This window comes from Malaclemys terrapin, chromosome 1, assembly GCF_027887155.1.
Source record: "Malaclemys terrapin pileata isolate rMalTer1 chromosome 1, rMalTer1.hap1, whole genome shotgun sequence".
NCBI lineage: Eukaryota > Metazoa > Chordata > Testudines > Emydidae > Malaclemys > Malaclemys terrapin.
The window spans coordinates 31,143,818-31,168,254 of NC_071505.1; the positions used below are offsets into that span (position 1 = coordinate 31,143,818).

The 24,437-nt window shown below is 44.5% G+C and overlaps 1 long non-coding RNA gene across 1 annotated transcript in view; it reads left to right on the forward strand.

Annotated features, from left to right (window-relative positions):
* The first annotated feature begins 721 nt into the window (after positions 1 to 721).
* LOC128830414 (uncharacterized) overlaps positions 722 to 24,437 on the forward strand; it is a 45,364-nt gene continuing 21,648 nt past the window's right edge. The window contains exon 1 of the long non-coding RNA XR_008443578.1: positions 722 to 800. This is a non-coding gene — a long non-coding RNA (uncharacterized LOC128830414). The remainder of the gene's footprint in view (positions 801 to 24,437) is intronic.

Below are 24,437 nucleotides of genomic sequence, written 5' to 3' on the forward strand. Positions count from 1 at the left end.
TTACTAGGATGAGGAGGAATGGGTTGCAATTTTTAATAATATATATATATATATATATTAAAGAGAGAGATGCACACTTATGTATCAGAGGGGTAGCCATGTTAGTCTGGATCTGTAAAAAGCATCAGAGAGTCTTGTGGCACCTTTAAGACTAACAGAGGTATTGGAGCATAAGCTTTCGTGGGTGAATACCCACTTCATCAGATGCGTCTGACGAAGTGGGTATTCACCCACGAAAGCTTATGCTCCAATATATCTGTTAGTCTTAAAGGTGCCACAGGACTCTCTGATGCACACTTATGTTATTCTTGTGAAAGATAATTAGTGTAATTTTTTTTCCTTTCTTGGATTCAGTTTTCTAAATGAATTCAGCAGGAGTTGCCACTTTTGATGATGAGATGTGACCTGTTTTAATCACCACTGTCCACTGTCAAGCCTGTCAGGCAATTTAGCTTCAGGTGCATAATGGCAAGTTATTATAGGGAGAGAATCATTTAAAGTTTCTAGACAGTGGGAGCATTCCCAGAATCCATTACTGCCTGATTAAATTACCCAGATTTCTGTGTGTGAAGGTTTGTTACAGCAGCATGTAATCCACGGGAGTAACTAATCATATCATATTGATTTAGATGCTGCTAGAATGGGAAATCTAATTGTAATACTGTGAAAGCTTCTCAGGGAATCTGTACTAATGATTGCATTTGTAATCCCATTTGCAGGTGAAAGTTCTAAAAGACATCCGTGAGATGAATATCAATGCTGCCATTTTGGACAGTGCATTGGAAATCAAGCTGCAGAAGGTGAGGCTGCTAGAGGTTATCTTGATGACTCAGTGGTGCCACAAGGTTCTACCATTCTAGTTTGCCCTTCTGCTGTTTTCTACCATACCTACAGAAAGAAATATGTGGGAAAGTTTCATGCAAATATGAAGAAAATTGGAAGGATTTGACCTGCAGTCTTGCTAAAGCTTAGTATTCATTTCAGCAAGGTTGCTAAACTTTGATCTGTGCCTTTAGGTTTCTGTAGAGAGTGATATCCTTGATCTCCTCTTCCCTCTCCACGTATGAGAACAAACAGGTCTGAAAAACACTTCTCATTCAGGGCAATGAAATGATGGCCTGCTTTTTATCTGGAGTGCTTTGTTGCTCTGTTGTTCTTCTTTAGATGATTAAAAAAAAATTCTATAGTGCTCCTTTAGTGTTCTGTGACTACCAGCAACTTAACCTTGTGTGTGTGTGTACGTTAGGCTATCCAAACTGTTTTCTATTTAATGAAATGTATGGGTCATTTATTACAGAGCAAGTATATTTAATGTTTGTAATCTGTTGTCTGTGTAATGTTGAAGTGGGGTGACCTGCAGACTGTATAAATGCAACACAATGGCTCATGTAGCATACTTGTTGGCAAGGGATTCTTTTAGTAAACCAGGATAGTCCCTCTTCTGAGCTGCAGTGATTGTGTTCTAGGAGCAATGTAAGCAATCATACAGCATCTCAAGCTAACTCATTCTTACCACTCATGAACAAGGTTTGTGAGTTAGCAAATGATTAGATGTGCAAGATGAGAACAAGTGATGTGGCCGGTTAAAAACCAGCTGTGCGTACCATGCTTTGGAAAGAGTTTCAAATACTTTCACAAAGCAAAAGTGAGGATTCCACTGGGCCACCAGATCATTCTTTTGTTTTCAGATGATTTTGGGACCAATGAAAATGACTGACTTGACAAATAGCAATGGTTAGTGCCAAGTGACTGGACTTTTCTCACAAAACATTTAAAGCCTGATTTGCAACATCATTGTGCCTTGGGTGTTAACTCAATCCATTTTTTGATAGAGAAAGAGACTGACATTTGGAGACAGAATAATCATCCCACTTAGGAAAAAGGCTGGTGTTGGACTTCGTCTCAGTGTTCCCTTGTGAAGGTTTTGTTGGTGGTGCCAATAATCAACTGTCCTCTGAGAACCTGGAGCTTCTGGAGGGTGAGGGAAGAGTGTATTTTTCCTTCCTCTATATAATATGGGCAATATTCTTTGGTCAGGCTGAACATGTTTCACATGAGACCAGGGGACAGGGCCATCTTTCCTTGACCTGCTCACCCTGAAGACTGCACTAAACTGCACCAGCTGCAAATGGCACAGAGGGTTCATTCTAGCAGCTGGGGATTGCTGGACTCCAGAGATGCTCCAGGGAGGACCCCTTTTCCTACACACATTGGCTACTACACTGAGAGTTGGGAACCAGGGGCAGAAGTAGAGACTGATACAATGGCTCTATGTTACCCAAAGATTTCCTTGAGCAAGGAAGGATCCTCCACTGTCTGAATTTGCTAGGTTTAAGGCAGCTTTGCTCTGGAAAGTCAGCACAATGCTAGCCTAATGGGTTGGAGAATTTAGCCTTATATGATGGTTTGATAAACTTTATTTGTATTGATTTTTCAATCAAAATTTTATGTAACCTTACAAAACAGAAAACCTTACAGCTGCTGCTTTGCAAGCCCATCAAGTCTCTTGTAACTCCAGAAACCCTGTGAAGGATATTGCCCATATGCTAGCCCTTTTTACAGGATAAAGATGCTTCAGATATTCCCTTTCAGTCTGCTTTCTGGCTCTGAAGAGTTAGGGGATTTGGAGAAATATAGGTGTCTTAGACAGACATTAATATGCTCCAAGCTGGGTTTAAAGTTTTTGTACAGTAAAGCCTTATTTGTGTGGCAGTATAAATCCTTGCATAGTTGAGGCATAGTTCAATCCCAATCGTAATAGTAACAGCCTGCACAAAAATTAAATTCTGTGCACAATATTTTAAAATTCTGCAAAATTCTGCATATTTTATTTGTCAAAATAACACAATATAATCATGCCAGTTTCAATTATTTTGGTAATCTATTTCCAAATACCTGTCAGCAAGTATGTCCGTAACAGTACAGACAACAAAAAAGATTCAGGAAATTATTTTTTGACAAATAGATTCCTTTCTAGTATATTAATACAGAACTTTGAGTAATAATTCATCAAAATTACAATACAGAAACATATTTCCTGCAACCCTCAGAAGTAGTGCAAAGGCTTGGGGGAGTCAGGGGTTATGGAGGAGCTGAGGGACGGGGAAGTAATTGCTGGGAAGAAGCCTGGAAGTGAACGTGGAGGGTTGTTGGGTATGGGTGGGAGAACTACTTAACAGTTCTTTATTTTTAAGGGGTGGGGAAGGGATTGTTAAGGAGTTGGGGACTCTCCCCCATTCAGACCCCTAGCCTCTCCCATTCAGTCAGGCACATCTGCCCTTGTCTCCATGTGTCCCTTCACTCCCCCACTCCCATCCCCATATGTCCCTGCACTGCCCTCAGCTCCCCATCTTCATGTGATCTTGTATCACCTCCAATTCAGCCCCTGTAACTCCTGTGCCCCCGCCCCAGTCCATCCCCACTAGCCCTTTGAACCCCAGTCTGTGATCCCCCCAGCAGCCCCGTGTGCCTCACTCTGTCCCCCCCACATCCCATGCCTCCTCACCTGGCCCCACAGGCATTTCACTGTGAGGAATGCAGCCTCTGACCCCCCGTCTTTCTCCCCAAACTGTGGCTGGGTGCTCCTGCCTCTGAGCCAGCTGCCCTCTCTTCTGGCATCACAGCAGCCCCTGGTGGGCGTAAGGTGTAATTGCAGCACTTCTCCAGCAGAATGTATTATCTGTGCGGGACATGGATTCTGCACATGCGCAGTGGTGCAGAATTCCCTCAGGAGTAACAGTAATAGCAAAATTGTACAACTTTACATCTTATGTTTAGCACCAATGGACCGGAGTAGGACAGGGTAAGTGATCCTGTATTTATTGAATCAGCTAAATTAGAAATTCTCTGTGTTAATTAGCTAAGCTTACAACGTGTCACACAACTTCTACCCCAGTTAATAAAGACTATAGCTGCTTACTCATTATTCATTTACTCAGAATTCAGGAAAATAATTAGTTCATAAATCATCTGAATTTTGGATAAACTGTTAATGCAGGTTTCACAAGGTGGTGCTGTTATACAGAGTCTTCTAATTTCTTTTTTCTTTTTTGGGGGGGGGACATGTGACCAAATGTTCAGTCTTGGGACTGAACATGTTGCCATAGTGGGAGCAGTGCGAGCACCAGAAGAGTTAACTCACTTTCTTGGTCATTGCTTGTAACCAGTTCTTGAGAAAAATGTTGGTCATACAGTTCTATCTATCTATGAATTGATTTTCTATAGTACCCATTACCATAGAACACGTGAGCACTTCCAAACTAGTGTAAATGATACAGAATCAGGCCCAGAAACTTCCAGGCATTTGATATGGAAAGTCAGCCATGACATATTAAGATGAGACAATGAATGTGGCTTTTTATGGTGAACAAAACAGAATCTGAAACCAAGAAAAAAGCTCATAAATATGAAAATGTGCAATCCTGAATGAAGACTGGCTCTGTTCTGAGTAACTGATAATACAGTGGTTTTCAGATTCCCCAAAAAGCAGTTTAGCATGTAAGCTTATAGACTACTAGGTGTTAATAACTATATCTAAACTTTGGTTAATATATACCACATTATTATAAAATATAGCCTATAGCCAGGTGGTCTCTTTTCCTGATCTCCATAGATACAGAAATTAAGTGCAAAGTATGTTTTTTTTTAAAAAGCACTGATAAATACTGGCATAACATCCCAGTATTGGAGTTAAGAGTCAAATAAATTACCCAAATATCTTAGAAACAGTTTTGAGTGAAGGACTTCTGGGTTCTCAGTTAAGGTGCAAAGTCATTGGGACCGATTCTAAATAAATGAAAAAATGGTTGCATTGACATCAGTGAGTTACTCCAGGTTTACACTGGTATAGTTCACAGTTTCAAATGGTTTTGATCCAAACCAGGTTAATTTGGGAAGTTTGGATTGAATTATGGGATTTGCTCAAAGCAGCAGTCAGAAAAAGTGAATCACACAAAAACAAAATCAAATGAAAGGTTCAAATGAACTCTGCAAACAAAGCCTGCTGAGTTTTGCACAGCTGTAGTCTATCACAACAGAAGCCTCAATGAGTAATTTTTCTCCAGTGGTGTTGCTTTTATTTGAACTGTTTGTAAGACATCAGAATGCCAGAGTATATAATAATCCTGTAGGGACAGCCATTGTAGTTAACCCTTCGTAGTTATTAATTCTAGTGCAGAGTCAAGCACTTTGCCTAGGACTCACGGTGTGATATTTCCTAAACAAACAGGCTGCAGTGCTTACTCACATATTCTGCACAGTTTTAGGCATTATGTACCTTAAATACAGTTAATCTGTATCACAGCTGTAAGTCTTGATGGGCTACATTTCTGTTTCCCCAGTATGTTCTGTTTTTATATCTCAGTCAGCATATTACATTCCACCAGAGAAGAATTATTTCCACAATTAGATTAGTGCTGCATTTATACTGAGTCTGAAGTGTAGGGCTTTACTTACTTTATTATTCAGTTAGCTATAAATGTTGGAAATAAAATCTGAGGGAGGGAATTGAGCCATTTCTTTTCCACTGCTCTGATACATATTTCTACTTATTTGCCATGTGTCTTTATTACATTAGTGTTGGTTGTTGAGCAAAGACCAAACTGCGTTTAGAAAGACTGTACCGTTTCCTGCTGTGTAGAAATAACATCAGTAAACTATGTTCCAGATGAACAGAGCCCATAAGTTTCATGTACATTTTCCCAAGGTAGGGTTGGAGTTTCATCTACACCAAGATGATTACTGGTTTTGAACCTGACTGGTGATAATGAGACACATCTTCATTTCTAAATTGATGACACTTACAGTTTATTTATACACAACATAGGATCTGAGTTGTGCCAAAATGGTTCAGCACCACAGCTTTTTCGTACAAACTTCTATATGGCTAGCGAACTTTGAAAGGCATTCAGTCTAGTAGCTGGAGTCTCCTTTTGTTCTGTACACTCTTGTGCTAGCCATGTTTTTTAGGACTTTTCTAAGCAGACGTTTTGGATGCAGCTTTTTATTTCTTTAGAAGAGAAGGCATTAGCAAGGATAAAAAGGACTGCCAATCCATTCATATGCCCCCTACACTTCCTAATAGTTTTACTGAGGATTTTGCAAGCTTGTTAATCATTATTATGTTCCCTCACAGCATCTTGGCCCTTGTAACCTGTTCTCATTCCATGATCTTAAAGGGTGAATATTTTTATATCTTTAAAGCTGCCTAAAACGGCAAATAAAAAAGTTATAAGTACATCATATGGTAAGTAGATGGATATATGCACTAGAGGGCCAGATTCTGAAATGTATTTCTTAAATTACCCATCTAAAATTTGCAAGTATACTGCTTTTTGAGTGGAAATCACAACATCTGTGAGGGGGGAAAAACAGTAATTGGGTGTGTAAACAGGCACTGGCCCTTGCAATTACCTGTCTTCCACTCAGAAAAGAGCACTTATACATTCAGTTCCCTGGCTGCATGTATGTATGCTAGGCTTTATGCAAATATACAAATGTCTGTGTGGTCAGGAGCGTACAGCAGAAACATAGACATTATAAAATGTAAAGAGGTAGCACGTCACCTATGTCATTCCCTTGCCAATGCTGAATTATTCTGTAGAATGGATTTTTAGCATTTTGTGCTGTTTCATGTAGTTTTAAACTTTTCCCTTTAGGAGACTATTCCACAATCTAATAGATTTCACTATGAGGAAGTTCTTCCTGTGTCTGTCTGAATTTTCACTTCCTAATAATTGTTTCCTTTCATTTCATTCCTAATAAGATCTCCATGTACCATTCTAAATAATTCCTTTCTCTTCTTGGTGTTCACAAGTATCAGAGCTTTGTAAAGTGTGATCAAGTGCTGGGCACACACACAGAGAATTTTTTAATGTATAAAAAATGTCAAAATGTATTGACATGAAATGCACTGTAGGTGCACAGCATGGCCCAAATCCTACAGCCCTTACTCAGCCAAAACACCCATGAAAGCCAGGGTGATGGACTTAGGAGTTGGGATTGTAACCAGGGCCGGCTCTAGCTTTTTTGCCACCCCAGGCAAAAAAAAAAAAAAAAAAAAAAAAAAAAGGCAGCCGGACTGCCAAAGCAAAAAAAACCCAAAAAACAAACGGCAGCCGCAGGGAGCACGTGGAGGGCGGTCAAGGTGGCTTGCAAGGGGGTGAAGGGTGGCACCCGCCCGCTCCCTCTGCCCGTGGGCAGCCAGGCGCTGCAGTCCGCTTGCAGCCGGGCGAGAGGGTCTCCCCCCTCCAGCCTTGGGGTGCCTCTCCCAGCCAGGCAGGCTCCAAGGGGGCCAACACAGGCAGCGTTGGCTGGGGTCTGCGACCTCTGCGTGGGGCCGGCTTGCAGTGGGGTTCGGCACCGTGCAAACGGTGCCAGGATCAGTGGGGCCCACCCCTCCGCTGCCCTCCGGGCCGCCACAGAATCCTCCCTCCCTCCGGTGCCTGCCGGGCCGCCACAGAACTGTCCCTGCCACCGCTGCCTGCAGGGCCGCCACAGAACCCTCCCTCCCTGCCTCCGCTGCCCGCCGGGCCGCCGCAGAACTCTCCCTCCTTCCAGTGCCCGGGGGCTGCAGGAGGTGCTGGCTCAGCCACTCCTTTAAAGGTGGCTCGGCCGGGCCAAGCTCAGAGCGGCACGGGAGGTGGAGGCTGGTGCAGGCGGCGAGGAGTGGCGCGTCCTGGGGAGCCTGGCTGCATGATGAGCAACGGGGATCACTAGTTCCTGCCCCCCGGGTCGGGGTCCGTGCCCCTTCAGGGCTGGGCTGGCCGCCCCAAGATTGGCCGGTATGCCGCCCCTTACAATGTGCCGCCCCAGGCACGTGCTTTCTCGTCTGGTGCCTGGAGCCGGCCCTGATTGTAACACATTTGTATGTGGGCCCAGGACATGCCCCATCACTATTCGGCTAATAGAGATGTTTAAACTAAAAGCACTGAAGCAATTTGACTCATTTCAAGCCTGTCTTATCTCTTCATTAGCCTTTGAATTACTATGAAAACATCGGTATCAGTTAAACATATAGTCAACCATTCTTGCTGCTGACCTACCCGTCCCATAATGTCCTAGAGGAAAAAGATTGGGTCATGCATCATGCTAAAGACCGGGAGCAGCCACGCTCATTACAATATTCCAAATCTGTTGCCCCTGAAGAGGAGCTGCTGTTATGGGATCACTTAATTGGGGTGGCAACGTTTTTCCACGGGGTACCATCTGCAGAGGAAATATTCTTAGTGATATTCTTATGGTGTGCTGGTTGCTTCTGCACTGCTGCTGAAATCCCATTAAAATAATAATAATTAATAAAAAAATCTTCCACTTCTCTAGAACCTGAAGATCTCAAAGCCATTTACACATGAATGATTTAAGCAGCTCAGAACCCCAGTGACGTAAATACAATCACCCTCATTTTACAGATGACAAAAATGAGGCACAAAGAGACGACTAAAATTTATCCCTGGTCACACATGAACTTTGTAAGAAATCTGAGAATATAATCCAAGCAGTTTGACTTTCTATCCTGTGGTTTAACCACGAGATCAACCTTCCTTTCTAAACAGACAAGGCAGTGTGTGTTAAGTTCCTATCACTCAGTATCATATTTAGTGGCGTTACTGTACAAAACTCTCTATGCTGACAAGCTCCAAGAAAAGTGATGGATAGCTAGAGAATTTCCCCCTTTCTCATGGTATGACAAAGACAAAGAGGTTGGAGCAAGGCATTGACTGTTCGCTAACTATGTTGTTTAAAGTAACAACTTTGTGGCTTATTTCCTAGAGTTCAGACCCTTAAAGAAGGGTATGTTGGTGGCCCCTGGAGCAACCTGGGAATTTATGACTGGGATTCTGAATCAGTTGCTGCATGACTTCATATTTCAGAGAACCTCCAGAGGAGCCTATGGGTGGTGGCATTGATTGGTCACAATATAGTAAGTAAAATGAGTGTCAGATTAGTCCAAGAGACAGAAACTCCTGGCTGCTCTGTTTATTTTGGGGGTTCTTTTTTATTTTTTCCCCCTGTAGTTGAGGACTAGGTTGACAGAGGTGACACAGATTCTCTTCCTGTGGGCTACTTCTCCAGATATTCTTTTCTCCACTGAAATCTGAAGTCATTTTAAATAACTCTCCAGCAGCTCTGTCACACAGTTATGTGATTAGGGCACTGACTTATCTGACCATATTGCTTCATATTACATTTGAGACAGTAAATGCATTCCCTCTCTTGGAACCACCTAGCTGAGCTGCCCCAGGCGCTAAAGACTTTTATAGTAGTATATGAATCCATCACTGAGCCCCTATAGCAAAAACTGCACTCCCCCCCCCCCCCCCCCCCCGTGCCACTAACAAAAGAGATCCCTGAAGATTTGCACATCTCTTGGGGAGAAATATGTATTCATTTGTGTGAGGATTTGTTGTTTCAGTCACAGAAATAACTCCCCTGACACCTACATACTTATTTTAAAAGTGTACTTAAGTTACAACCAGTGCTCAAGGAGATGCTGTACAGTGGAAATGAGCCTTCAGTAGGGAACAAGTGCTGCAGCAAAAGAATTGCGGACAGGGCAGGCTTAATGCCAATTACAGAAATCAGCCTCGGATATGAATAATATTGAGTGGAGAATAAAAGCAATTAAGGAACACATTCTGTTTGCTGCTATGGACAGTATTTTCATAGCCCATAAATCCTCCATACTTAGCAGTTGTTACACAACAGAAATCTATTTTTTGTCAGTACATATTGGCCACCAAAGGTTTAAATTAATCCATTTAAAGCAAACTTTAAACAAATCTCCCTGGGAACTGGTCAAACCTCTCACCCTTAGAGGATGACTGATAGTATTTCTTTCTGCTGTAAAGCAGACCTTAAACAGGTTCCTGTTGAGCGCCGAAGGTCTGCTCATTTCCACTATTGGTGGGGAGAACACCTCCTTATCTTGTCTATTTGGAAACATCATTCAGTAATAATGTGAAACCCTCTTACGCAAATAAATGCTAGAGAAACAAGACTACTAAAAACTATACATTTGCTGTTCAGCCATATCTGCGCTGGAAGCAGTTTGACCCTGTACCACTGACTTTGTCTGCTTTTTTTTTAAGTAAAAGAAAGAGACAGGCCAGCATCTCTAAAGGAAACTGCTTGTGCAGATTTTGACTGTCCCTGATGAGTGGGATTTCTGACTGTCACAGTGCTGATGGCAGAAGAACCTGCTCTTTTAGCTACAGCCTGTTAACTAGGATAAGCCCAAAAACATGCAACTCATTGTTCCTTTGAGAATAACAGTTCAGGTCACATTTTATTTGATGGTCTCTAGCAATCTTTCCTCCCCTGTTAATTATGATAACTGTAATATAATACGAAAAATATTCATTAATTGTTCAAATTTTGTATGCCCTACAGTGGGAGCTTCCCAAGATGAGATGTGCAAGTTTGCTGATGACACTAAGATGGGGGGTGGGGGTAGGTAGATATGCTGGAGGGTAGGAATAGGGTCCAGAGTGACCTAGACAAATTGGAGGATTGGGCCAAAAGAAATTTGATGAGGATCAACAAGGACAAGTGCAGAGTCCTGCACTTAGGATGGAAGAATCCCATGTAGTGCTACAAGCTGGGGACTGACTGGCTAAGCGGCAGTTTTGCAGAAAAGGACCTGGGGATTACAGTGGATGAGAAGCTGGATATGAATCAACAGTATGCTCTTGTTGCCAGGAAGGCTAATGGCATAATGGGCTGCATTAGTAGGAGCATTGCCAGCAGATCAAGGGAAATGAGTATTCCCCTCTATTCGGCACTGGTGAGGCCACATCTGGAGTATTGCGTCCAGTTTTGAGCTCCCCAATTCAGAAAGGATGTGGACAAATTGGAGAGAGTCCAGCAGAGGGCAATGAAAATGATTAGGGGGCTGGGGCACATGATTTATGAAGAGAGGCTGAGGGAACTGGGCTTATTTAGTCTGCAGAAGAGAAGAATGGGGGGCGGATTTGATAGCAGGCTTCAATTACCTGAAAGGGGATTCCAAAGAGGAGGGAGCTAGGTTGTTCTCAGTGGTGGCAGATGACAGAACAAGGAGCAATGGTCTGAAGTTGCAGTGGGGAAGGTCTAGGTTGGATATTAGGAAAAATTATTTCTCTAGGAGGGCGGTGAAGCACTGGAATGGGTTACCTAGGAAGGTGGTGGAATCTCCATCCTTAGAGGTTTTTAAGGCCCGGCTTGACAAAGCCCTGGCTGGGATGATTTAGTTGGGGTTGGTCCTGCTTTGAGCAGGGGGTTGAACTAGATGACCTCCTGAGGTCTCTTCCAACCCTAATCTTCTATGACTCTATGTTAATGATTTGGCTGCGCATGGGCACTTCCTTGTGTTTGTTTATTGCATTAACTAAAGGGTTATGGTCTGATTCAGATATAACTTGTAATAGTAAGTGTCATGTATTTTCAAATTCGCCATGTATCACTTTCACAAGGTTTCAGTGTGTGGTGGCACTTACAGCGAAGAAAGTTATAGCAAAACTATAACTATGCATTATAGACTCATAGACTTTGAGATCAGAGGGGACCATCATGACCCGTCTAGTCTGACCTCCTGCACATTGCAGGCCATGGAACCTCACCCATCCACTCCTGTAATAGACCCCTAACTTCTGGCTGAGTTACTGAAGTCCTCAAATAACAATTTAAAGACTTCAAGTTCCTGCAGATGATGTTAGAGCAGGAGTTAAAATGATAGTTTATAATGAGGTAGAGTGAATTATTTGGAACCATTTGAAAGCCTTGCAACAGAAAAACTCCATTCCCAGTGGTAGATAACTCTCTCTAGCAGTTACATTTTTTTGGGAATCTAATCCAGTTTTAGGTACTGATAGGCCGGTATTAAGGTATTAGGTATTAATAGGCCGGTCACATAGTATCTAAGCACCAGACAAAAAATAAGAATTTCAGTAGATCCATGAAAGGACCTTACTCTCCACCATTTTTCGATTCAACCACTATTACTTAGGGTATGTCTACACTACAAAATTAGGTCAAATTTATAGAAGCCGGTTTTATAGAAATCGGTTGTATACAGCCAATTGTGTCCCCACATAAAATGCTCTAAGTGCATGAAGTCGGCGAACCGCGTCCACAATACCGAGGCTAGCGTCGACTTCCGGAGTGTTGCACTATGGGTAGCTATCCCACAGTTCCCGCCCATTGGAATTCTGGGTTGAGATCCCAATGCCTGAATGATGCAAAACAGTGTCGCGGGGGGTTCTGGGTACATGTTGTCAGGCACCTCCCCCCATGTCAGAGCAATGGCAGACAATCGATTCGCACCTTTTTACCTGGGTTACCTGTGCAGACAACACACCACGCCAAGCATGGAGCCCGCTCAGCTCAGCTCACCATCACCATATGTCCTCTGGGTGCCGGCAGACGTGGGACTGCATTGCTGCACAGCAGCAGCTAATTGCCTTATGGCAGTAGACGGTGCAGTATGACTGGTAGCCTTCATCGGCGATCTGGGTGCTGACAGACGTGGGGCTGGCAGACGTGGGGCTGCATTGCACACAGCAGCAGCCCCTTGCCTTTTGGTAGAAGATGGTATATTACGATTGATATCCGTCGTCGTCGTACTGCAGTGGCTGTCAATCATGGGCACCTGGGCAGTCTCGACGATGATGGGTATCAGTCGTAGTATACTATTTTCTGCCAAGCGCCCAGTATTTTCTGCCAAGCACCCAGAAGATGCCGAGGGCTATCAGTCATGTGCACCGTCGTCTGCCAGCTTAAGACGTAAAAAATAGATTTGTTCTGTATTCATTTGCTTCCCCCTCCCTCCATGAAATCAACGGCCTGCTAAACCCAGGGTTTTGAGTTCAATCTTTGGGGGGGGCCATTCTGTGTGATAGTTGTTTGTTTCCCTGATGCACAGCCACCTTTATTGATTTTAATTCCCTGTACCTGTACACCATGTCGTCACTCGCCCCTCCCTCACTCCCTCCGTCAGATACTAGTTTCGCGCCTTTTTTCAGACCAGACGCCATAGCACTGGGATCATGGAGCCCGCTCAGATCACTGTGGCAATTATGAGCACTATGAACACCACGCGTATTGTCCTGGAGCATATGCAGAGCCAGGACATGCCAAAGCAAAACCAGGACCAGCCGAGGAGGCGATTGCAGCGTGGCGACGAGAGTGATGAGGAAATTGATATGGACATAGACCTCTCACAAAGTACAGGCCCCAGCAATGTGCAAATCATGGTGTTATTGGGGCAGGTTCATGCCGTGGAATACCGATTCTGGGCCCAGGAAACAAGCACAGACAGGTGGGACCGCATCGTGCTGCAGGTGTGGGACGATTCCCAGTGGCTGCGAAACTTTCGCATGCGTAAGGGCACTTTCATGGAACTTTGTGACTTGCTTTCCCCTGCCCTGAAGCGCCAGAATACCAGGATGAGAGCAGCCCTCACAGTTGAGAAGCGAGTGGTGATAGCCCTGTGGAAGCTTGCAACGCCAGACAGCTACCGGTCAGTCGGGAATCAATTTGGAGTGGGCAAACCTACTGTGGGAGCTGCTGTGATCCAAGTTGCCAGGGCAATGAAAAACCTGGTGATATCAAGGGTAGTGACTCTGGGAAACGTGCAGGCCATAGTGGATGGTTTTGCTGCAATGGGATTCCCAAACTGTGGTGGGGCGATAGACGGAACCCATATCCCTATCTTGGCACTGGAGCACCAAGTCACTGAGTACATAAACCGCAAGGGGTACTTTTCAATGCTGCTGCAAGCCCTGGTGGATCACAAGGGACGTTTCACCAACATCAACGTGGGATGGCCAGGAAAGGTATATGATGCTCGCGTCTTCAGGAACTCTGGTCTGTTTCGAAAGCTGGAGGAACGGACTTTCTTTCCAGACCAGAAAATAACCGTTGGGGATGTTGAAATGCCTATAGTTATCCTTGGGGACCCAGCCTACCCCTTAATGCCATGGCTCATGAAGCCGTACACAGGCAGCCTGGACAGTAGTCAGGACATGTTCAACTACAGGCTGAGCAAGTGCCGAATGGTGGTGGAATGTGCATTTGGACGTTTAAAAGCACGCTGGCGCAGCTTACTGACTCGCTTAGACCTCAGTGAAAAGAATATCCCCATTGTTATTGCTGCTTGCTGTGCGCTCCACAATATCTGTGAGAGTAAGGGGGGAGACATTTATGGTGGGGTGGGAGGTTCAGGCACATCGCCTGGCCGCTGATTACACGCAGCCAGACACCAGGGCAGTTAGAAGAGCACAGCAGGGCGCAGTGCGCATCAGAGAAGCTTTGAAAACAAGTTTTGTGACTGGCCAGGCTACGGTGTGAGACTTCTGTTTGTTTCTCCTTGATGAACCCTCCGCCCTCCCTCCACCCGGTTCACTCTACTTCCCTGTAAACCAAAAACCCAACCCTCCCCTCCCCCTTCAAGCACCGCTTGCAGAGGCAATAAAGTCATTGTTACTTCACATTCATACATTCTTTATTAATTCATCACACAACTAGGGGGATAATTGCCAAGGTAGCCCGGGATGAGTGGGGGAGGAGGGAAGGAAAAGGACACACTGCAGTTTAAAACTTTAAAACTTTAACAATTATTGAAGGCCAGCCTTCTGATGCTCGGGCAATCATCTGGGGTGGAGTGACTGGGTGGCCGGAGGCCTCCCCACCGTGTTCTTGGGTGTCTGGGTGAGGAGGCTATGGAACTTGGGGAGGAGGGCTGTTGGTTACATAGGGGCTGTAGCAGCGTTCTCTGCTCCTGCTGCCTTTCCTGCAGCTCAACCATACGCTGGAGTATATCAGTTTGATGCTCCAGCAGCCAGAGCATCGACTCTTGCCTTCTGTCTGCAAGCTGACGCCATCTATCATCTTCAGCCCACCACTTGCTCTGTTCATCCCGCGATTCAGCCCGTCACCTCTCCTCTCGTTCATACTGTGCTTTTCTGTAGTCTGACATTGACTGCCTCCACGCATTCTGCTGTGCTCTTTCAGCGTGGGAGTACATCTGGAGCTCCGTGAACATGTCATCCCGAGTCCGCTGTTTTCTCCTTTTAATCTTCACTAGCCTCTGTGAAGGAGAAACATTTGCAGCTGGTGGAGGAGAAAGGAGAGATGGTTAAAAAAGACACATTTTAGAGTACAATGGGTACACTCTTTCACGTTAAATTTTGCTGTTCACATTACACAGCACATGTGCTTTCGTTACAAGGTCGCATTTTTCCTCTTATATTGAGGGCCTGCCGGTTTGGTGTGAGAGATCACTCACGCAGTGCCAGGCAACAGATTTCGGCTTGCAGGCAGCCATGGTAAACCACAGTCTTTTGGCTTTTTTCACCTTCTTAACATGTGGGAATGGTTTCAAACAGTAGAGCCCTCATTTCCCATATCAAGCACCCGTTGGTTTGGCCATTTAAAATGGGTTTGCAATGTAAAAGGAGGGGCTGCGGTTCCCAGGTTAACATGCAGCACCAACCCAACTAACCCCCCTCCCCCCCACACACCCAATTCTCTGGGATGATCACTTCACCCCTCCCCCCCACCGCGTGGCTAACAGCGGGGAACATTTCTGTTCAGCCGAGCAGGAACAGGCACCTCTGAATGTCCCCTTAATAAAATCACCCCATTTCAACCAGGTGACCGTGAATGATATCACTCTCCTGAGGATAACAAAGAGAGATAAGGAATGGATGTTGTCTGCATGCCAGCAAACACCGGGACCATACACTGCCATGCTTTGCTATGCAATGATTCCAGAGTACGTGCTACTGGCCTGGCGTCGTAAAGTGTCCTACCATGGCGGATGGGATAAGGCAGCCCTCCCTAGAAACCTTTTGCAAAGGCTTTGGGAGTACATGAAGGAGAGCTTTCTGGAGATGTCCCTGGAGGATTTCCACTCCATTCCCATACACGTTAACAGACTTTTCCAGTAGCTGTACTGGCCGCGATTGCCAGGGCAAATTAATCATTAATCATTAAACACTCTTGCTTCTAAACCATGTGTGATATTTACAAAGGTACACTCACCAGAGGTCCCCGGTGTGCCCTCAGGGTCTGGGAGCATGCCTTGGGTGAGTTCGGGGGTTACTGGCTCCAGGTCCAGGGTGATAAACATATCCTGGCTGTTGGGGAAACCGATTTCTCCACTTCCTTGCTGCTGTGAGCTATCCACATTATCTTCATCCTCCTCTTCCTCGTACCCCGAACCCTCTTCCCTGTGTGTTTCTCCAGTGAAGGAGTCATAGCACACGGTTGGGGTAGTGGTGGCTGCACCCCCTAACATGGCATGCAGCTCCGCGTAGAAGCGGCATGTTTGCGGCTGTGCCCCGGACCTTCTGTTTGACTCTCTGGCTTTGTGGGAGGCTTGCCTTAGCTCCTTAATTTTCACGCTGCACTGCTGTGTGTCCTGTTATGGCCTCTGTCCTTCATGGCCTTGGAGACCTTTTCTAATATTTTGCCATTTCTTTTACTGCTACGGAGTTCAGCTAGCACTGATTCATCTCCCCATATGGCGAGCAGATCCCGTACCTCCCGTTCGGTCCATGCTGGAGCTCTTTTGCGATCCTGGGACTCCATCACGGTTACCTGTGCTGATGAGCTCTGCGTGGTCACCTGTGTTCTCCACGCTGGGCAAACAGGAAATGAAATTCAAACGTTCGCGGGGTTTTCTTGTCTACCTGGTCAGTGCATCTGAGTTGAGAGTGCTGTCCAGAGCGGTCACAATGAAGCACTGTGGGATAGCTCCTGGCGGCCAATAACGTCGAATTCCGTCCACACTACCCCAATTCTGACCCGCAAAGGCCGATTTTATCGCTAATCCCCTCGTCGGAGGTGGAGTAAAGAAACCGGTTTAGTTGATACAAAGGGCTTCGTCGTGTGAACGTGTCCAGGCTTAATTCGATTTAACGCTGCTAAAGTCGACCTAAACTCGTAGTGTAGATCAGGCCTTAGAGAAGGAGTTCTCAACCTTTTTCTTTCTGAGGACCCCCCAACATGCTATAAAAGCTCCACGGCCCAGCTGTGCCACAACAAGTGTTTTTCTGCATACAAAAGTCAGGGCTGGTGTTAGGGGGTAGAAAGCCGGGCAATTGCCTGGGGTCCCATGCCACAGCAGGCACAACAAAGCAAAATTGCTCAGGCTTTATTTCAGCCCCAGATGGTAAGGCTCAGGGCCACAGGCTGCAGTCCTGCGCTGTGGGGCTTTGGCTTTCTGCCCTAGGATGTAGCGAGTCTAAAGCCAGGCATGCTTGGTGGACCCCCTGAAACCTGCTTGTAGCCCCCTCAGGGACCCCAGACCTCTGGTTAAGAACCACTGATTTAGAGGATGCTTTGGGAGTGGGAGGACTCTTCTTGTCTTCCTCCCCCCATCATTATCTGGTCCATGGGAAACCAAATAGAAATGATGCCCTCATGACAGGGGAGTTCTCTCTACTTACAAATCTACAATTTGGAGGAAACAGTACGTTTCTGCCACCTTCCTCCAAAGGCCTCTATCCTGTATTAAGTGCTACCTTAGTGAAGACCTAATATCACAGTCTGTTGCTCAGCTCTCTCCCAGAGAGATCATAGGAAATAATGGTTTAGAACTGGCCCCACACTAGATCCTTTTCTGTCCATCCCATCCCAAATGTTGAACATTGAGATAAAACAGGACTCTGGTTTCATCCATCCCAAATATGGGTTTTACAGGCCTAATTTTTTGTTCTGGGTATTAAAGGGTATTAAAAGGTTCTGGGTCTTAAAGGTATTAAAGGGTTAACTGATATTTTCAAATGACTGTATATACAGATATTAGGGGTAGGTAATTTTGTTTCTTATCAGATGACTATTAGCCACAGCGCTCTCTCTCTCTCTCTCTCTCTCTCTCTCGTGTGTGTGTGTGTGTGTGTGTGTGTGAGAGAGAGTGAGAGAGAGAAAGAGAGAAAGAGAGAAAAGATATTTTTCCACACCACTCTAAGACTTCTATTTACTGCAACAAAGAGCCTTCTTTTCAGACTAACATTTTTCCTGAGCTTCATGTCCTACAGGGAGGAATATTTATTCCATTATTCTTTACAATTTTCAAAACATAAACAATCCATTTTTCCATGGCTCTAGTTCCCCTCTCCATTCTAGCCAGGACCCTCCTCTCACTTACCAATAGGAAAGGCAGGTTGATTGTGAGCCCCTGATCTATTTGGGACACCTCCGGTTGACAAACCCATGTTTCAGGAGCAAAGTTGGATAGGTAGTTTGAGCAGGATTCTTCATCTGTGATCCATTATTCATCTTCTCCCTTTTTCCTGGGTACCATAATGTTCAAGGGTGATTGTGGTTGGCGCTGTTGATCACTCTCTATCAATTCATATATAACAGGGATGTTTATGGGGTATGGAGGTGTAGGGGGAATTATTCATTCATTTTGTTCATTTAGTAATCTGTAAATTTCAGGACAGTTTCCAATGCAATATAAGATGCTTCTCTATGCTCAGGCCTTCCCTGAGTCAGCAGCTGTAGAAGAGCTAGAAGTGACAAAGCAAGTTCACCCCACTCAAGAAAGCAGTGATAATGAGGCTAAATAAACAGAAGACATGGTCATTTTAGAGAGAACAGATGCTACTTTTAATTTGTGTATCTGGAGCATAGCTGCTATAGTGGTGAATGCACTGAAAAATACTTTGATAGATACCATTAGATCAAAAGGATCAGAATAAGATAGTTAAGATAAAACAGAGCTTGGATGAGATATGGGAGCACAAAAACTAGAGAGGGAAAAGACCTAATACTCTGTGCCTTCTATGCCCCCTGCCTATGTAGGAACATTCCCTGCCAAGCATCCCCGTTACAACTTCTGAAATAGGTGCAACCTGTCTGCCAGGTGGAGTCAGCAACAGTATCTAGAGGTTCCTCTTAATACAAAACAGAACTGACTCAAGCCCCCACAGAGTAATCTGAGAAAACTTAACACTGCCCTGGGCGCCTCTAAGCGGCAATATTTCCCTTCTCGCAAGCACTGAGTCTGTGTATAACAAAAGAGAACTTTTGGGAGCCCAAGATTAATTTGAGAAAACACCAGAAACACATTCAAAACCATGTGGCCATAAGCAGACCAGACCCCACAGTATGTGGGGCAGTGTCATTTGCCTCAGTTTCCCGCCTTGCAGTGGGAAAGTCCGACAAACAAATGCCCCTTTAACACATCACATCCTTCTCCCTCCGCTGCACCCCATTCACTGTTGGTGCTCTTTGGTTATGGAAGACCCAGAGTTCAGAGAAGCATTCACAGTGGTTCACCTCCCACAGTTGGGGGGGAGGGCCATTGGGCAATGCCTCTGCAACTAGCTCACAGCTGCTGCTGTCTCTTTGCCACTGCTGACCACGGTTAGCTGTTGCCACTGCTGTCTCTCTGCCACTGCTCTCTGCACATCACATTCTGAGGTTCCACCACTTAACCCAGGTCTCAGTGATTTCAGCAGGTAGCAGGGAACCTCACTGCCAGTGCAGTTGCTGTGTTGTCTGTCACTGCAACACTTTTCCCACAACAAGGTCTAAGGCTGAGTCCCTAGTCCTGCTTAGCTGTGATATCTGTGGAAAAATTGGAAAGAGTCCAGCGGAGGGCAACAAAAATGATTAGGGGTCTGGAGCACATGACTTATGAGGAGAGGCTGAGAGAACTGGGATTGTTTAGTCTCCAGAAGAGAAGAATGAGGGGGGATTTGATAGCAGCCTTCAACTACCTGAAGGGGGGTTCCAAAGAGGATGGAGCTCGGCTGTTCTCAGTGGTGGCAGATGACAGAACAAGGAGCAATGGTCTCAAGTTGCAGTGGGGGAGGTCCAGGTTGGATATCAGGAAAAACTATTTCACTAGGAGGGTGGTGAAACACTGGAATGCGTTACCTAGGGAGGTGGTGGAGTCTCCTTCCTTGGAGGTTTTTAAGGCCCGGCTTGACAAAGCCCTGGCTGGGATGATTTAGCTGGGAATTGGTCCTGCTTTGAGCAGGGGGTTGGACTAGATGACCTCTTGAGGTCCCTTCCAACTCTGATATTCTATGATTCTATGATTCTATGATCTGCACCAGGAACCACCCACCAGCACAAAGGACTTGAAATTAAGTCTAATCAGCTCCATCTTTAAACACTGGAAAAGGGCAGTCCAAATGTTGGCTAGGACTCTTGAGGGAGAGTCTGTACTCTCATGTAAAAACACCTGCCCCTCCCCCACTTTCATCTTCACTAGGATTTGGCATCCCTACTCACTGCTTAGCAAGAGAGGTTAAGTTTAGGATGATCCCTCTCCCCCCTCCCAATCAGGCCATGCTAAGCACAGTTCTGCTGCCCTTTACTTGTACAAGAAGGATAACAATATTTCATTACCCCTGCATTCAAATACTAGAGTGATCTGTAACCCAAAACCAGCCAGAATTGATCATTTTGGCAAAGCAGCTCCATCATACTGCACACCTAGGCAGCATGTCTAAGCAAACACAATCTGCTCCTGAAGTCTTTTCCCCAGTGCATCACAAGATGTCAGGAGAGAGCTCATTCAGACTCTGCTTACATAGAAAATATAGGAAAAAATACAGCACTTGATTTTTCTTTTGCTGTGTATGCGTAGGCAGCAACTGGTTTTCAGAGTGGAAATGCTAACAAACATGAGTTTGTGGGTGGTAAGGTTCTACTTACTGGTCAAACCTATTAGGATAGAGGTGGGAGATGGTGAGAGGACACTGGTTCCCTTCTTAAAATAATCAGTGAGTTTAATGTACGGAAATGACACAAAGCTAGAGGAGTTCCTCTTATTTAATAGGGTTTCTCCTTATTAAATGTTCACCATTCAAGCCCTGGGGCTCATGTTTGATCTATGAATGTCTATTCTTCTATTTGGTTAAAGAAGCTTCCCTTCTCTTTCCTTTTAAGAAGGCATGCATTTGCCTGAGCCTCTTGAAATCCCAACATGAATCATTCAATTCAGCTCCAGCCAGCAGACCACCCTGGTGGGGATGTGCCTTTGACAGCGTGCTGTCAAAAGTGTTTCCCTACAGGCACACTCTCTTTTTAAAATTCCTGAGAGAACCGTTTTCTGAAAGCTTTCGTTCAGTAAGCATGTTTCATTTGCTCCCACTCTCAAACCTCCTGAAAGCTGAATTAGCACCCCACCGATGCCTCTGAGGTGTGTTCTTGCACCCCAAAAAGGGCCTCGGGTTCTGCGATCTGATTAGATGCATAATTTAAATTCAGCAGACATCTGGCAAACACGTCTGAAGATTTTCAGTATGTGCCATCTCGAAATAGCTGGAGCAGAATCCACAGTGTTAATTAGCAATTACATTCATGTCCAAAAAATATGTAAATAAAGTACAACAAGCTAGGAACGCTAAAGATCACAAAGACTGAAGGTACTCAGCAAAGCCTAATTAAAAATGTGAGGAGACTGCCAGTGTATCTAATTTATGCATCTTCCTTTTCAAGATGATCCTTTCAATAGGCAGGGCTATAAAATGTGAGTTATTCCTATTCAGTGGAGATCATACACCTGGAAGCTCTCTCCATTTGGGGAATGAAATAAATAGAACTCATGTGGCGAAAAGAAACCTTGAATGGCTAGCAGGAACAAGGCTTTTTGAAGAGTCATGGCCTTGAATGGTAAATAATTGTCTCTATGAAGGTTGGTCCAGTAATATGATGGACATCTGCTTCCTAAAGGCTTACAACGCTATTGTGGTTTCCGTCCTAAGCAGGAGCTGTGAAAAGGCTTAGCTCCTTTGGCTTTTCCCTGTCTATATTCCTGGCATTTAAAAAAAAAAAAAAAAAGGAATAGTCTAAACAACACAATGCTAGGTAGAATGTCTTTGTAAGGCAAACACAGAAATGTAATAAAGTGCGGCTGAGGTGCCCTGTAAATTGAATAAATCAAATTGCCTTTGAGTGATACTTGTAATTTCCTGTACAAATCACTGATTTTCTAACCTGCCTCCTGCTTTTATGTCTGTTAAAAAACAAAACAAAACCAACTCTAACTTAAGAAGCAAGAACTGTTGTATGTCACCCACTGGCCATCATTAAAGGAACATGAATGTCTTGGAAGGCAAACCCACCATAAATGGGACCCAAGGAGCCAGTCGTCATTTTATCCGGTGTAAAGGAGTATTCTGGAGGAGGAGAAACTTCCAGAGTGAGGTGTATTTTCACCATTTAAAAATGATGAACCTGGATGCACATGGTCTTCTGCCAATGACCTCAGTGCATGTGTCTGTGACGTTAGAACCCAATCCTGCACGCCCCCAAACCTCCCATTGATTTCAGGATCAGGGCCTTGAGTAGTGTGTTTTTGAACTGAAGGAGAATTGAAAATAGTGCTAGTGGTACACAGGAATATAACAGACCAAGCCTAACCTTATTGCTGCAGAAATCCAAAACATTTGCTGCAAGAAGCGCTTGTCAGTGGAAACCATTCAGATGCTGATATATAGAGATTTTTTTTTAAGCCAGGGAGGGGGAATGATGTTCTGCAGTTTCATTTTTATTAAATAAAAATGTTAGTGCAGAGATTTGTGTGCAGTGTACTGTGTGTGAAGCTTGTAAAATGAGTTGTTAAATTTCTTTGTCCCTGGCTTTACCAGTGAGTGGTGCTAGCTTCCCAGGTTTGTAGCCCTTCAATGGAAATTGAAATTAGGTATACAGTGGATCCCGTTTTAAAGGGTTAATTTTTAAGATGATAATATTTGAATATAAACTGTTTGAACTGCAAAACATGGGAAACCACCCCCAGGTTATTTTAAGCATGCAGCAGGCATGTTTGAATGGACAGTCCCTTAGACTGTAAAGACAGGAAAAATCAGCCCCTGTTTTTCTAACCAGTTACTAGTATTATTAATGCCCATTCTACATGTACTAGCAGTACATTAAGGTCCAGATTTTTCCAAGTACTTGCATAATTTGTGCAAAATCCACTGCACAAGCACAAGTCAGGGATTTTCTTGTGCTCCTACCGATGTACCTGCATACTGATGCATACATGCACTGAGTGCCACAGAGCTCAAGGAGCAAAAGGGCATGCATACTTCGAAAATGGGAGTAAAGAACACATTGACTCTCAGAAGGGAAAACACCCTATCTGCCTTTGTATCTTTACCCCTTTTTTATTTTTTAGGGACAGGGGAGTCGGTGGCTGAGAACTTTGCTTCCTTTTAGTGAGGGACTTGATATAGCTTTAACTTCATGTAATGGTGCCTAGATATTATGGAGATTGAGGTTATGGAGATACGAATGCCAATAAAATAAGATTCACAATGCCAGAGTGTTTGTGAGGGTTAAACTGTAAAATTGGACAAGGACAAAAACCTCTTGGGGAAAACAGCATTGAGGGGATATTGCCCGAGAAAAGTGATATATGTGTGTGTGCCCATCTGCATGTATGAGTAACTCAATACAGAGAGTAGTTAGTTAACAGGCTGTGTAGTACTTAGCAGCAGAGATTCACTTAAGGTAATTTTCTACTCTGGCCTTTTTCAAAGCCGGGTGAAGCTGCACTGGGCTGTCTGTGTGCAGTTCTAAGAATGTTATTAGTAAAGCAAAATGAAAATTGATGCTCAGTTAAAGAAGGGGAGTACATTAATGGTGGTGTAATGAAGGCTCTTTCTGACATGTTGATGCATAGCTTTTTTTCTGAGTGCAGGTTTGGGGTATGTGTGCAGATGAAATGTCTACATTAGGCCCACTGCCCAGGACAAATAGACTGTCTAAAATGAACAACTCTGTAATGAGCTAGTTTTCAGTTGCCATGGTGGAGACTGCAGACTAGTGCTCTGCATGATTGTGTCTTGTCAAAAATTGAAAGCCTGAGGACAGAACTGGGATAAATTTCATCCTAAGCAGATGGAGTCTTCATAGAGCAAAGGGGCTTATTTTCACTCGGCAGAGGGCATAATAAAAATGTGAGCTCAGGGTCGGAGAGTTTATTTCCTCGTCCCGGTCACCAGGGTCAGGGTACATAGGTAAAAACTTGTGTCACATGAGAGGGGTCAGTATCCACTGGGTTCAGTGGAGGCAAGGACTCTACAGTGGCAACGTGTTTGTGAGGTGTAGGAGTATTGATGGCATCTGCTCTATTTTATTTACAGTTGAGTCCCTGGCCCATGGTCTCTGGACTATGGATGTTTGGCAGTTTCCTTAGGTGCAGGAGGGGGAAGGTTACCAAGAAGGACAGAGTAACATCATTTTGTATTAGCAAAAGAAATTCTGTTCCTCTGTCTGATTTCCATCCTTCATATTGATGCCGTAGACCCCTAAAGTCAGCCTTAGGGAGGAGAGAGCCAGGGGAACATTCTCCTCTCTGAAGAACAGTGCTGAACAACTGACTAGGAATGGAGCTTTGCTCTAACACACCAACTGCCTTGAAATAGTCTCACTTCAAATATTATCATCTTAAAAACTTAACAGGCTGTAAATTCACGTTAAAAGGTTAT